This window comes from Muntiacus reevesi, chromosome 14 (assembly GCF_963930625.1).
Source record: "Muntiacus reevesi chromosome 14, mMunRee1.1, whole genome shotgun sequence".
NCBI classification, from domain to species: Eukaryota; Metazoa; Chordata; class Mammalia; order Artiodactyla; family Cervidae; genus Muntiacus; species Muntiacus reevesi.
Genome location: NC_089262.1, coordinates 33131595 through 33146808, shown reverse-complemented (window position 1 = coordinate 33146808; position 15214 = coordinate 33131595).

Below are 15214 nucleotides of genomic sequence, written 5' to 3'. Positions count from 1 at the left end.
ATACATGATACACCGACTTTGGACCTTGGCCTCAGTTAGTGTTTATCCAAAATCTGCTCTTTGGTTTCATCTCTGGCTTTGGCCTTGGCAAGTAAAAGAGGTGAATGCTAACTTCATCACCATCTGGCAACCTTGGAGTCATGCATGTTCAGTGATTATGTGATGGAACAGATTACCATTACATCTAGCTGAGAATAATGTCAGTAACTTGAATAAGACGTAATCAAGATTCCAGTTAATACCTGAATATTTACCTAAAAAGATACATAAGCATTTTAGATATAACCTGGAGGGGGAAATCTCTATTTGCAGAGAATTTTATATTGAAATTCTAACAGCTGGAGTACAAATACGGCAAATGTGTGTGTGTGTGTGTGTGTGTGTGTGTGTGTGTGTGTAGGGAGAGTAAAATGCCATAATAATTATGAATAGTTAGAAAGGTTATTAATTTTATGCACTAAAATGATTATTAGAAACTTTCAAAAGCTTAATTAAATAAGGGAAAGTTATACAAATATTAAACTACAAATACAACATTAATATAGAATAAATGAGTGCAAATACTAATAGAGAATGAACTAGACAGATAACTTAGGAAGATCATGATATCCTTTCTGAACAAAATGAATAATAACATTATTAAATGTCCCAGTTGAAACTAGTCCTTTCTTCAGTATTGAAACATGCAGAATAATGACTGAAAGAACCATTTTAACAGTTGTCAGCTCTGGGTGACTATTATAATGTTCCCAGAGGATAATAACAATTTTTTAAAATTTGGACTATTAAATATTAATAATCAAACTATTATAATTTAATCAGCTGCATACAATTTCATATTTATTCTTATAGCCCAGAAATTCTTTCAATGATCCTGATATTCAGCTATTAGAGCCTCTACTTCAACAGAATACATACTTTCATCCTCAGCCCCTTGCTATTTTGAATTGTAATCAACATGTCCCAAGCATAGAGTACATTATATGTTTGAAACAGAGAGATGTATGTCTGTTAGGATGCCTTCAATTACATGAAACAGATATTCCAACCCAAATGGTTTTTAAAAATTATGATGGGGAAAAGAAATTATTGGCTCACATATCTGAAGAGTCTTGAGGTGGCACATAATGTTAGCTTCAAATCAGGCTTCATTAGGGCTCAAGGCTAGGACGGGAGCCTGGCTTTTCTCTCACCGTTTCTCATCTCTACCTCTCAGCTCCATTAGCTTTAACCTTGTCCCCCTCTTTCTGCTGCAAGGATGGCTGCCAGTAGCTTCCAAAGCTGCTTGCCTCTTCCTTGGCAAACAGGTAAGAATTCAGTCAGTCTTTGTCCCAACAGTTCCCAGCAAAAGTCAGAAAGTACACCTTGCTAGATGTTTCCTTGCATGATGCTTTCACCTCTGCAGCATCACTGTGGCCAGGAGGACACCACATGATTAGTTACTTTAATCAACCAGCTTCCCATCCCTGGAGGTGGGGAAAAAATCAAACCAAATGGTGCATTCCCCAAAGGAATCATGGGACACTGACACCAAGAATTAGGAGAAACTGATGCTAGCCAGCAAACAGTAGGTGTTAACCACAATGTGGAACCATGTTTTCCATTATTAAAGTAAGATTATGAAGTGATATATGGAGCATGATTCCAATTTTAGTGTACAGATGTCAATGAAAACTTTTGCCTTCATTTATTTAACCAATCCCATCTTACTTGTTTTATAGTTGTTTATACCATTTCACTGTTAAAAGTGACACTTCAACTAGCACAATTGTATGTTCAATCTTACATTTGTGTAGAATGATAGTCTTAGAATAAATTGCTAAATATTGAATTATTGACTCAAAAAAATCACAGTTTGAGGTATTTAGACATCTTGCCAAATTGCCTTCCCCAAAAGATAATTTTCAGCAGTGGTATATGCAATGTTAGCCTCCCATAACCAACCCTACCAACAAATAGTATTATTTATCATTTATACAGGAAAAACTAACATTTCATTGTTTAAATAAGAGTCTTTTTGAGCACTATCATAGATGAAATTATTCTGACATTAGCTATCTAATGATATTTAGTTTTTATGTTTAATGTTTAATGAGATATCCGGTTCATTTCTCAGTTGGCTCTTTATCTTTAGTTACATGGTAAAATTTTATCTGCCATATCTTTTCATTTTTTTCTCACTTGTCATTTTCCTTTATACTTTGTTTATGGTGGGCTTTAGTTGATTTTTTATTGTTTTGATACATAAAAGTTTTACATTTTGATGTAATCAAAATTATAAAATATTTCTTTTCAGATTGTTGTCTTAAACATCTTTTTGAGCAACAATATTTTCTACAACAATTATTTCTATTTTATTTTAGTACATTTAGTAATTTAGTATATTTTCTTCTAGTACAATTATCATTTCATATTTTGATTTTAAATCCTTAGTTCGTCTAGAATTTATTTTGTTGTAAGATATGAGGTCAGGCCATAAATTTACTTTTTCTAAGTGGCTAAACAGAATTCCTAATGTAGGTGTTAAAAAGCCTGGTTATTAAAAGGGGTGGCTCAGGAGCCAGACTGGTAAGTTTGTGAGCTCTGAAAGTTAGGCATCTTTTCTATGTCTCATCTATAAAACAGGTATGCTCCAGGTGGTTTTGACAGTGAAATGTGCTGAAAACACAGAAAGAATTAGAACATTGCCGAGAACATAGCAAATGTTAGACTTTGTTGTTACCTATATTTATTGTTGAAAGATCTATCATTTCTTCTCTTGCTATATTACATTTGTGAAGGACTAATTATCTATCTATATGTGGGTCTGTTTCTCAAATTTTTGTTTTCTTCTTTTGGCTAGTGTGTCTACTTTTGCCTCTCTGCTAAGTTTGAAAAGAGTTCATGTCAACATTTCTGAAAAGAGCAGAATGAACTTGGGACTTCTTAAGATGCCTTGGTTTCTTACCCTTAAAAGTGCTAGGAGTCATTTCTTTCCTATGTGTCATGTCAGTTTTGCACAAATTAGCTCTCATCAGTAAACACTATGGATACCATCTTTATGCTTCTTTAACTTATTCAGTCTCAGCTCTGCCATTTCCTAGCTGTGTAACCTTGGGCAAGTTAACTGAACTTTGCCTCAGTTGCTTCATTTGTAAAGTGGGTTAATAATTCTCATGACCTCATAGGGCTCCTGCGAGGTTTAAATGAAATGACATACAGATGGCTAACAAACACATGGAAAGATGCTCAACATCACTCATTATCAGAGAAATGCAAATCAAAACCACAATGAGGTACCATATCATGCCAGTCAGGATGGCTGCTATCCAAAAGTCTATAAGCAATAAATGCTGGAGAGGGTGTGGAGAAAAGGGAACCCTCTTACACTGTTGGTGGGAATGCAAACTAGTACAGCCACTATGGAGAACAGTGTGGAGATTCCTTTAAAAACTGGAAATAGAACTGCCATATGACCCAGCATCCAACTGCTGGGCATACACACCAAGGAAACCAGATCTGAAAGAGACACGTGCACCCCAATGTTCATCACAGCACTGTTTATAATAGCCAGGACATGGAAGCAACCTAGATGCCCATCAGCAGACGAATGGATAAGGAAGCTGTGGTACATATACACCATGGAATATTACTCAGCCGTTAAAAAGAATACATTTGAATCAGTTCTAATGAGGTGGATGAAACTGGAGCCCATCATACAGAGTGAAGTAAGCCAGAAAGAAAAACACCAATACAATATACTAATGCACATATATGGAATTTAGAAAGATGGTAATGACAACCCTGTATGCGAGACAGCAAAAGAGACACGGATGTATAGAACAGTCTTTTGGACGCTGTGGGAGAGGGTGAGGGTGGGATGATTTGGGAGAATGGCATTGAAACATGTATGTTATCATATATGAAACGAATCGCCAGTCCAGGTTCAATGCATGAGACAGGGTGCTCGGGGCTGGTGCACTGGGATGACCCAGAGGGATGGGATGGAGAGGGAGGGGGGAGGGGGGTTCAGGATGGGGAACACACGTACACCCAAGGCGGATTCATGTCAATGCATGGCAAAACCAATACAATATTATAAAGTAAAATAAGAAATAAAACAAAAATAAATAAATAAATGAAATGATACATGTAAAGCACATACTACGGTGAACAGACTAATCCCCAAATAAGTGTTAGCTATTAATTTATTCTTATTATTACCTTTGTTATATCATAGAACAAAAAGCCTCTCTTTCATCAAGTCTCTCTTAGCAACTACTGACAAGAAGAATCAGGATATAAGAGACACAGAGGAAGGAAGACCAATAGTGTTTTTCAAGTAAGGTTACTATTTTTTCCAAGTTAATATATAATTAATAACACCCCAAGTAACACCTTGTACAGAGCAGGTGCTCAAAAAAATATATATTGAACTAGTCGATACAAAGAAGATCATATTGTCTTTCTACCAGTGCAGTGCTGAGGATTTTAGGTGAATACTGAGAAATAAAAGCTTCACTAATAATGTTCCTCAAGAAGTGTGAATAAATAAAATAGTATTGAGATTCTTATTCAAGGCTTCTGGTACAGCTTTCTCTCTACGATCATCACATATTTATACACATGCAAAAAAGAGAAATAGTAAAAAGAGGATAAATGCTTAGGGATTCATAGTCAGAGCAATAACTCCATTTTCTTGGGACCTGTATTCTTTAGAGACATGGCCTACCACAGAGTAAGTATCCTCTTTTATAATCTGTGTAGCATGCATCTGTGTGTGTGCAAGTACACACACACACACACACACACAATCCACAAAAAGACATTTCTTGACATTTTAAACCATTCCAGATTGGCTCAATTCCAGTTAATCATATTAAAATGTCAAGAAAATTAAGTATTAAAGATACAATCTGGTCCTTCTTGAACTTATTTACTTGTTCTTTAAAAAAATAAAGGACATGGCAGGGAGCAGCTGACTGCTTCCTTCCTTTCAGCAGACAGTCTCATTATGTCTTCTTGCTTTTACTCAAGCAATACAATTTAGCATGTGTTAAAAGACAAGAAAGGCAGAGGATCTCAAACTTATATGTGAAAGTGTGGCCATGTGTGCTAATTTTCCCTGAGGTTTAGGGCAAGGCCACTGAGAGAGATACTTGAGTTTCTCATCTCTGAGTCATCTTGGGGGTCCCAGTAGCATTTGAGATGTTAGGCCAAAGAATTATTAGGAACCAAAACACTAAAATCACTCCCATGTGAGTGCGAAACTCAATCTTCTTGACTTTTGAAGGAGAGATCTTTCCTTTATAATTCTACCATTTTCAAAGCCAGTAATTATACACTGGATCAAAAGACTGATGAGGAATAGAATTGGAAACCTGGAGATAATTTAAGAATACCTTGGGAAACAGTGTCAGACTTTATTATTTTGGGCTCCAAAATCACTGCAGATGGTGACTGCAGCCAAGAAATTAAAAGATGCTTCATCCTTGGAAGGAAAGTTATGACCAATCTAGATAGCATATTTAAAAGCAGAGACGTTACTTTGCCAACAAAGGTCCGTCTAGTCAAGGGTATGGTTTTTCCAGTGGTCATGTATGGATATGAGAGTTGGACTGTGAAGAAAGCTGAGCACTGAAGAATTGATGCTTTTGAACTGTGGTGTTGGAGAAGACTCTTGAGAGTCCCTTAGACTGCAAGGAGATCCAACCAGTCCATCCTCAAGGAGATCAGTCCTGGGTGTTCATTGGAAGGACTGAAGCTGAAGCTGAAACTCCAATACTTTGGCCACCTTATGTGAAGAGTTGACTCATTGGAAAAGACCCTGATGCTGGGAGGGATTGGGGGCAGGAGAAGGGGATGACAGAGGATGAGATGGCTGGATGGCATCACCGACTCAATGGGCATGAGTCTGAGTAAACTCTGGGAGTTGGTGATGGACAAGGAGGCCTGCCTTGCTGCAATTCATGGGGTTGCAAAGAGTTGGACATGACTAAATGACTGAACTGAACTGAACTGGGTAATCAAACCCAGTCTTTGAAGAAGAACTCAAAGGGGGAGGTCTTCAGTGATCTTAACTCTTGACCACAATTCCTTGGACATCACCACAAAAAAAAGAAAGGACTACTTTTCTTTATGTGGCATCTGAAAATCCAGCTATGTCAGCTTGAGTTCATTTTTACAGTCACTTTCACAAGTGATTTAAGTCACTAATTAATTGGCAAATGTTCAGTTCTCATTCACTCTAGTGATCTAGGTCAGGAGAAATAAACATGTCAGTATAGCCTGCAAAGAAAGAATAGAAAATTCCTTCATTGCTCTATGAGACAGATTCCTTTGCTATAAAGACCCAAATAACAGACTTATAACAGTCAACTCTGAGTTTAAAAGTAGGCATACTTTCTATTTTATATGTAACCTTATGTTTTCAATCTAATTTAAGACAAATTCCTGAAGTCCAAGGGCCTTGTCCTAAAGATTTTAAAAACAAAATAAATAGGTAGATGATGATGATGGAGAAGATGATAGGTAGGTAGGTAGACAGATACATAGAAATCATCTACAGAACAGACCCCAGGCTAAAAAAATTTATCATTTTCTCCACATTTGTTCATTTGTTTCCATTCATTGTATCCATTTTATTAAATGTCAGTCACTGTCGAAGCATTGGAGATGGAGTGGTTATCCAAAAAACAAATATTTTTTTCTGCCCTCATTAGACCACCTAGTCTAATGGATATTGCCAATAATTAGATAGTCTTACAAACAAACAGAAAATTCATCACTGGGTCATATAACTACAAAGAAGAGAAAAACAGATAGGAGGATTTGAAAAAGTAAGGAAGGTCAGGGACATCTTCTCTAAGAAGTGATGGTTGAGGAGATATCTGGGGGGAAAAATGACAGGTATAGACTAGATAAAAACAGGAAGGAAGGATATCCCAAGCAGAGAGATCAGCATGTGCAAAGAAAGGCTGTAAGGTGGGAGAAAGCAAGGAGAGTAGTGATTAAAGAATGCCAGCTGAATACTGGAAAACAAGGGAAGGATACAAGATGGAACCTGTATGCACATGTGAGGAGCTTTGTCCACACCTTAAAAGCAATGGAAGTCAAGGAAACAATTCAAGCAGGAAGATGATGTGGTCAGAAATATAGTTTTGCAACAATTAGTCTGAATCCAGTGTGAAGACTGGGTTAGAGGGAGCCCAGAGGGGCTATGGGGAAACTAGCTAGAATATTAGGAAAAAGCTGTGGCTATTATCTGCCTGTAGCCATGAAATTAAAAGATGCTTCCTCCTTGGAAGAAAAGCTACGACAAACCTAGACAGCATATTAACGAGCAGAGACATCACTTTACTGTCAAAGGTCCATCTTGTCAAAGATATGGTTTTTGTAGTAGTCATGTATGGATGTGAGAGCTGGACCATAAAGAAGGCTGAGCACCAAAGGATTGATGATTTTGAACTGTGGTGTTGGAGAAGATTCCTGAGAGTCCCTTGGACTGGAAGGAAATCAAATCAGTCATTTCTAAAGAAAATCAATCCTAAATATTCATTAGAAGGACTGATGCTGAAGCTGAAGCTTCAGTACTTTGGCCACCTGATAAGAAAAGCCAACTCATTAGAAAAGACCCTGATACTGGGAAAAACTGAAGGCAGGAGAAGGGGATGACAGAGGACAAGATGGTTGGATGGCATCACCAACTCAATGGACATGAGTTTGAGCAAACTCCAAGAGATGGTGATGGACAGAGAAGTCTGGCCTGCTGCAGTCCACAGGGTCACAAACACGACAGAGTGACTGAGGAACAACAACAATGTTATCTGGCATGATGGTAGCTTAGACCAAGATGGTACCAGTGGAGATGGATAGAAAGAAAAATCACTAGGACTTGAGTTAGATTTGAAGACGGAAAGAAGCTTACAGAATAAGCATATGAAGTAAAACTAATTGCTTTTGGTGCAGGGAGGGAGGGTTAAAACAACAGTAATACTTTACAAGGCCAAATACTGCTCATGACTCAGGCAACTGGCATTCAAAATCTAAATAAGTCTAAATCCAGAATTGTGATTACTTTATGTTGCTCTGAAGCCTTACACTTGCTCCCCAGAGCTAATCTAAGACAAAATTCTAAGAAACTATGGGAGTGCTACTTCTGGTTAAGATATAGAAAGCCATAAAGTTTATCACCTTTATCATAACAAAAAAAGTAATAGACAAACTAAAAATTCTATTTTTCTTTTCTTAAAAGCCTTCAAAGGCTACTAGACACACACATAAGTCCAAGTAAACTAATTCCAAAGAGGACATGCCCTTGGAAGCAGGGCAAAAAAAAAAAAAAAAAAAAAGGTGGGGGTGATTACTTAGAGCAAATTGCCTAAACTGAGTACAGGGGGATGGAAATGGAAGTCTAACATAGACATGGCAGTTTGCTGGAATGAGAAAAATCACCTGAACTTTTAACAAGAGTGTGGGGTAGCATGAAACTCTGAAATCTGGATGAGTCCCAAACACAAAAATATATCTCTCAAAACGGCAATTCTCCGCCCTGGGAATTCGGCAGAGTCAGCAACAGTTGGGGCCGAGCTGGAGGTAAAGAGTGATCTCCCAGTCCCTCGTGCTACTTAGGGTCCAGAGGCCTCCTAGAGTTGAGTCTGGGGGTGAAATCAAACTAATTAAAACTGCAAACAATGTCCTTTCTGGTTTAAACACTGAGAATCCCACATTCATATCTCCCTAGATATGAAGCAAGAAGCTAGGAGTTAGACTGAAAGGCCAAGAGAGCTCACCAAAATCTCACTGGCAAGAGGTAAACAAAAACTAATTGAAGTTATATCCCAACCCCAGCTCAGTTAAACTCATGATAGGATCTAGATAAAGTTCCCTTCCTCAGCTTTGAGACAGAAAGAAGTCTTCTCTGGGAAAACCAAAACAAAAATATACAATCTAGTCTAGTCCCTATTGTTCTTTTAAGCCAAATGTCTGTGATCATGAGTGATTGAGTTCTCAATCACTCAATCATGTCCAGCTCTTTGCAACTCCATGGACTGTAGCCCACCAGGCTCCTCTGTCCATGGAATTTTCCAGGCAAGAATACTGGAGTGGGGTGCCATTTCCTTCTCCAGGGAATCTTCCTAACCCAGGGATTGACCTTGTATCTCCTGCGGCTCCTGTATTGGCAGGCAGATTCTTTACCACTGAGCCACTTGGAAAGCCTGCAAAATGTCTGACATAAAATTAAAAATATAATACATACAAAGAAGAATGAAAATGTTACTCACAGTCAACAGAGGCAGACCTACTGATGACCAGATATTGCAATCAGTAGATGAGGTCTCTAAAATAAATATTTTAAATATGTTAAGCATTTATGTTAAATATTATCAAAGATGGACACGATGGATAAACAGAAAGAAATTTCATCAGAGAGAGTCAAGCTCTAAAGAAGACCCAAAGAGAAATACTAGAATAGGAAAAAAGATATCTGAAACAAAAAAAATGCAACATTAAAATTTGTGAGATATAATAAGTGAAACAATGTTTAGAAGAAAAGTGGTAACTTTAAATGCATGTATCAGAAAAAAAAGGAATGATTTAAAACAAAAATTAAAAGGAAGAAAGATTGATAAGGAAGAAACAATCTCTGCTTCAGGCAATATAATTATGGTTGTAGAAAATGCAAAGGAATGAAAACAAAATAACAACTAGAACTACTGAATGCATTTGCAAGGTCATAGGATAAAAAGGTAATATTTAGAAATCAATTGTATTTCTGTATCTTAGCAAGAACAACAATTAAAAAACCCTGGAAAACAAAATTTTAAATATCATTTATAATAGCAGCAAATATCTAAACATAAATTTTCAATATATGTGCAAGTCCTCTATTATTGTAAACTACAAAAACATTCCTGAGAAAAATTTGAAATAAATGGAGAGATACACCATTTTCAACAATTGAAAATTCATTTCTATTTAGATGTCTATTCTCTCCAAATTAGTCTATAGATTAAAAGAATCCAAATCAAAATTTTAGCAGATTTTTTCTTGTGGATATTTAGACATTATAGAATTGTATTAATTGAGACATTATGTTGGCAGGAAAAAAAGCAAATAAAAAAGAAAAAGAATAGAGTTCATTATAGGTCCACAGAGATGTGATCAATAGATTTCCAACAAAAATTTATGAATTTGATGGAAAAATAGCAATGGTGCTATGTAAAATAGTGCTAGAACAAATAAGTATGTATGTAGAAAAAAACCTTATTTTGACTCTTTACATTATGGCATGCAAAAAAACAATTTCTGGGGATACATCTAAGTGCAAAAAAAAATTCTAAAACTTCTTGGGAAAAAATATCTTCATGAATGAGATGGTCAAAGATTTTTTAGACAGGATTCAAAAGTCTTAACTAAGAGGAAAAAGATGATGATTAATTTCATTAAAATTAAAAGCTTCTGCTCATAAAAAACAGCATCAAGAAAATGAAAAAAGGCAAGCTGACAATGAGAAAAAATTCACAATACACACACACACATATATATATATTGTCGTTGTGTTTCAGTCACAAAGTCGTGTCTGATTCTTTGCAACTCCATGTGCTGAAGCATGCCAGGCTTTCCTGATCTTCACTATTTCCCAGAGTTTGCTCAAACTTGTGTTCATAAAAGACACTTGCTCCTTGGAAGAAAAGCTATGACAAAAATAGACAGCATATTATAAAGCAGAGACATTACTTTGCCAACAAAGGTCCTTATAGTCAAAGCTATGGTTTTTCCAGTAGTCACATATGGATGTGAGAGTTGGACCATAGAGAAGGCTGAGTGCCGAAGAATTGATGCTTTTGAACTGTAGTGTTGGAGGAGACTCCTGAGAGTCCCTCAGACAGCAAGGAGATTAAATCAGTCACTCCTAAAGAAAATCAGTCCTGACTATTCATTGAAAGGACTGATACTGAAGCTGAAATTCCAATACTTCGGCCACCTGATGAAACGAGATGACTCATTAGCAAAGACCCTGATGCTGCAAAAGATTGAAGGCAGGAGGAGAAGGGGACAACAGAGGACGAGATGGTTGGATTGCATCACAAACTCAATGGACATGAGTTTGAGCAAGCTCTGGGTGATAGACAGGAAAGCCTGGCATGCTGCAGGCCATGGAATTGCAAAGAGTTGGACACGATTGAGCCCCTGAACAACAGCAACATGTCCACTGAGTTGATGATGCCATTCCACCCTCTCATCCTCTGCCAGTCCCTTCTTCTCTGCCCCCAATCTTTCCCAGCATCCAGATCTTTTCCAATGTGTCAACTCTTTGCATCAGGTAGCCAAAGTACTGGAGCCTCAGCTTCAGCATCAGTTCTTTCAATGAATGTTCACAGTTGATTTCCTTTAGGATTGGCTGATTTGATCTCCTTGTTGTCCAACGGACTCTCAAGTCTTCTAGAATACATAAAAAAGTTCTATAAATCAAAAATAACCCAATTAAAAAGCGGGAAAGCGAAAGTGTTAGTTGTTCAGTCGTGTCCAATTCTTTGCAACCCCATGGCCTGTAGCCCGCCACGTTCCTCTGTCCATTGAATTCTCCAGACAAGAATACAGGAGTGGGTAGCCATTCCCTCCTTGAGGGGATCTTCCTGACCCAGGGATTGAACCCAAATCTCTCACATTGCAGGCAGATTCTTTACTGTCTGAGCCCACCAGGGAAGCCACCCCAAAAGGGGGGAAAGTTTTAAAGGCAATCTTCCCAAGGAAAGGTATAGGAGTAGTCAATAAGCACATGAAAAGGTATTTAACATCATAAGTTATCCAAGAAATATAAATTAAAACCATAATGAAAAGTCACTTTCTATTTATTTTTTTTTAATGTTTATCTTTTTATTGTATTTTAGTGTATTTATTAATTTATTTTTTGTCATACTGCACAGCATGTGTGATCTTACCTGCAGCCCGTGCTTTGGAAGCACGGAGTCCTACCCACTGGACTGTCAGGGAAATGTCTCTGCTTCTTTAAAGTGTGGCCATATCAAGTGCTGGTGAGAACAAAAAACAGCTGGAACGCCCATACATTGCTTGTGGGAATGTAAAGATACCATCCCTTGGAAACAGTTGACAGGTTTTCTACACAGTTCAACATACTCTACCTATTGTATGACAATTCCACTCCTTGGAATATATTAGAGAAATGAAGGCAGATGCCTAAAAAGAGACTTGAATACAAATGCAGCTTTATTCATAATCCCCCAAAACTTTCAACAAACCAGATGCTCATCAAAAAGAATGAATAAGTCAATGGTGATATAATCACAGAATAGGTTTCTCTTCAGCAATAAAAAAAAAAAAAACTAAAGACACACGCAACAATATAGGTGAAGTAACAGAAGCTAGACACAAAAGACTATGGGCTGTCTGATTTCATTTATATTAAGTCCAGGAACAGGCAAAACAAATATATGATGATAGAAATCAGAACAGTGGTTGCCTCTAGGGGAATGAAGAAATGGACTAGAAAGTGGCAGTAGAGACCTTTCAAGATAATGAATATTAATGGTAACATAGGATTAGCTACATTCATCAAAACCCATTACACTTGGATCTGTGCTTTTCACTGTACTATGTAAATTATTCCCTCAATACAGGAAGCAGGAAAAAGAGAAAAAGATCATGAAATCAAGCACACTTAACCACATGAAAAACATACGGATATACTAAACTGTAGATTCTATTCTCTACCCAGAATATTGAAACTATTATAAAAACATGACTTCACAATGCAAGAGAAAAGCACAAAGAAAATAATATAAAATCAAGCAAATGCCCAAAGTTTTACTTTAAAAAAAAAAAAACAGACACACATAGAAGAGGATTGTCCTCTTCTATGATAAATTTTTACACAACCTGAGATTCCCCACTCTAGCAATCTGACTATATTTACTTAGAGTCCACTGAATGGGAATTTCTTAACATTTTTAATCACAAGAAAGTGACGAAAAAATTTAGTGTCATCCTCAAAAATGAGTGGCAACCCAGCTTGGAGCCAAGCAAACTTAAATTCACAAAGCTTGTCTGTGCCTATGAGCAGCTCTGTGACTTGGGCTGAAATCCCTGCCTCTCAATTTCATCATTAATAAAATTACTGATGGATTTTTAAGCAAGGATTGTTAAAGCAAGCATCCTTGAAGCAAGGATTGTTAGGAATGTTAAAAGAAGACAATATATGGGAGGCACATAATGCCTGGCATATGGACACTTCTCCTTTAAATAGTTGCTGAAATTATTATTAATGGAGAAAAGATAGCCTGAGAGAAAGAAGATGGTGGAAGTTGAAGTCAGGAGTTGAAGTCGTCGTTAGGAGGGAGGTGTTTGTTTTGCTGAGAAACCAATACCAATGTCACCTTTGCTGATGCTTGAACCTCGGGGGGGCATTTTTTGTATTAATGGAACCAGTACATCCTCCGTCAGCTGACTGCTCCAGAGGTCTGATTCTAGGTTGACCTCTTAACACTCATAAAACAAGGCAGGACCTGGTGGGGCTCCTGGGCATGGAAACCTTTCTGTTTGGCCTCCAGGACCTTCCCTGAGTTCCAAAGGCCAGGTTCAAACAGTTGTTAACCAGGGAAGGGAGGGGATGCAGAGACAAGGAAGGAGCAGTCAAGAAACAACAGTGGAGCGTTTGGGCAGGTCTGGGTTCACCTCAAGGGATACATATAACAATATCTTTGAACTCCTTAGAGAATTAATAATAATAATAATCCAACAAATCACAGGTGTTTATATTCTTCATTCCATGTTAAAGGAACAAGGGAAGCTCATCGAGATTACGGGAGCACCTGAGGCCAGATTAATGGCGTGCAAGTCCTGCGCTAACCCTAATTTTATCAGTAACTCACCCTTGAAGTATTGCTATAAAACTCCTCACCAAATCCTCCTGCCCTGGGACACAGTTTTTGAGGGCAGGAGCTGGCTATGTCTCCCTTTGCCTGGCAAAGCAACAAAGATATTCTTTTCTACTTCACCCAAAACTCTATCTCCAAGATTTGATTCAGCACCAGTGCACAGAGGCTGGGTTTTTGCATCAGCAGGATTGTTGAGCATAACACACGTCTGTGACTGGCCTGGGTCTGCAGGCCACCATTTTACAAGTCCTCTTTCAGTCCTCCCGTCCTGAACATAGCTTTCAGATTCTTCATCTCCCTCCCCTGGAAAGATTCCAGCATGTCAGTGTCGCTCTTAAAGTTTGCTTAATTAACCAGGAGTCACAGCGCACGGGGCCTGGGATACAGAGGAGTGTTACCTTCTCTGGTCTGGGTAGTAAACAGCTCTGCAAGCAGCCCAGAAGGCCCGGGGTCTCTCAGCAGATGTCCTACATTGTTGTTGGCTCCTGTTGAGTTTGCAGTCAATACGTCTTTTTTTACTGTGAGCTGCTGACAAGCCACTTAATGATAATAATATTTATGAAACAGCCTAAACAAAGATCTCTGTCCTTGGAAGAATTCAGTCCATACATTTCTTGATGATGTTTTCCTTCAACACAAGTCTTGACAAGAAAAACTGGATTCCCCAATGCCCTGACTTCTCACAGACAGATGAGGCCCAAGCAACCAATCCAATCACAAAAGAATAATCCAATCATCTATTCCTCCTGATCGAGATAACTACACCTGATCAATAGTTTCCACACCTGGCTGCATACTAGAATCACCTCTGGCCTCATTCCTGGAGATTCTGATGGACTGAGTCTGGGCACAAGGAATCTGTACTATTAACAAGTTCCCCAGATGATGTGGCATGTCCAAGGACCAGAAATGGGGAACCACCCTCCAGACCAGCAGGATCGGCATCACAATTCTCAAAATTCTGGACATGAGGCCTTCTAAGCAGTAGGTGAAGGCTAAAATCTGAGGGCCACCGATTTAGATCCAAGGCTAACAAACTTTTGACTAACAAGTCAGACAGCAAATATTTTAGGTTTTGTGGTCTAAGAGACAAAACTGAGGATTCATGTTGTACTTACGTAACTGTTTAAAATTTACCCATTTGTTGTGGGTTAAATGGTGTCCATCCTCCTCCCAAAAGATAGGTGGATATATTAATTTTTAGTACCTACAAGTGTGGCCCTGCTAGGAAATAGGGTCTTTGCAGAGGTCATCAAGTTAAAAGGAGGTCATTAGAGTAGATCCTAATCCAATGTGACTGATGTCCTCATAATGAGAGGGAAACACATGGAGGGAAG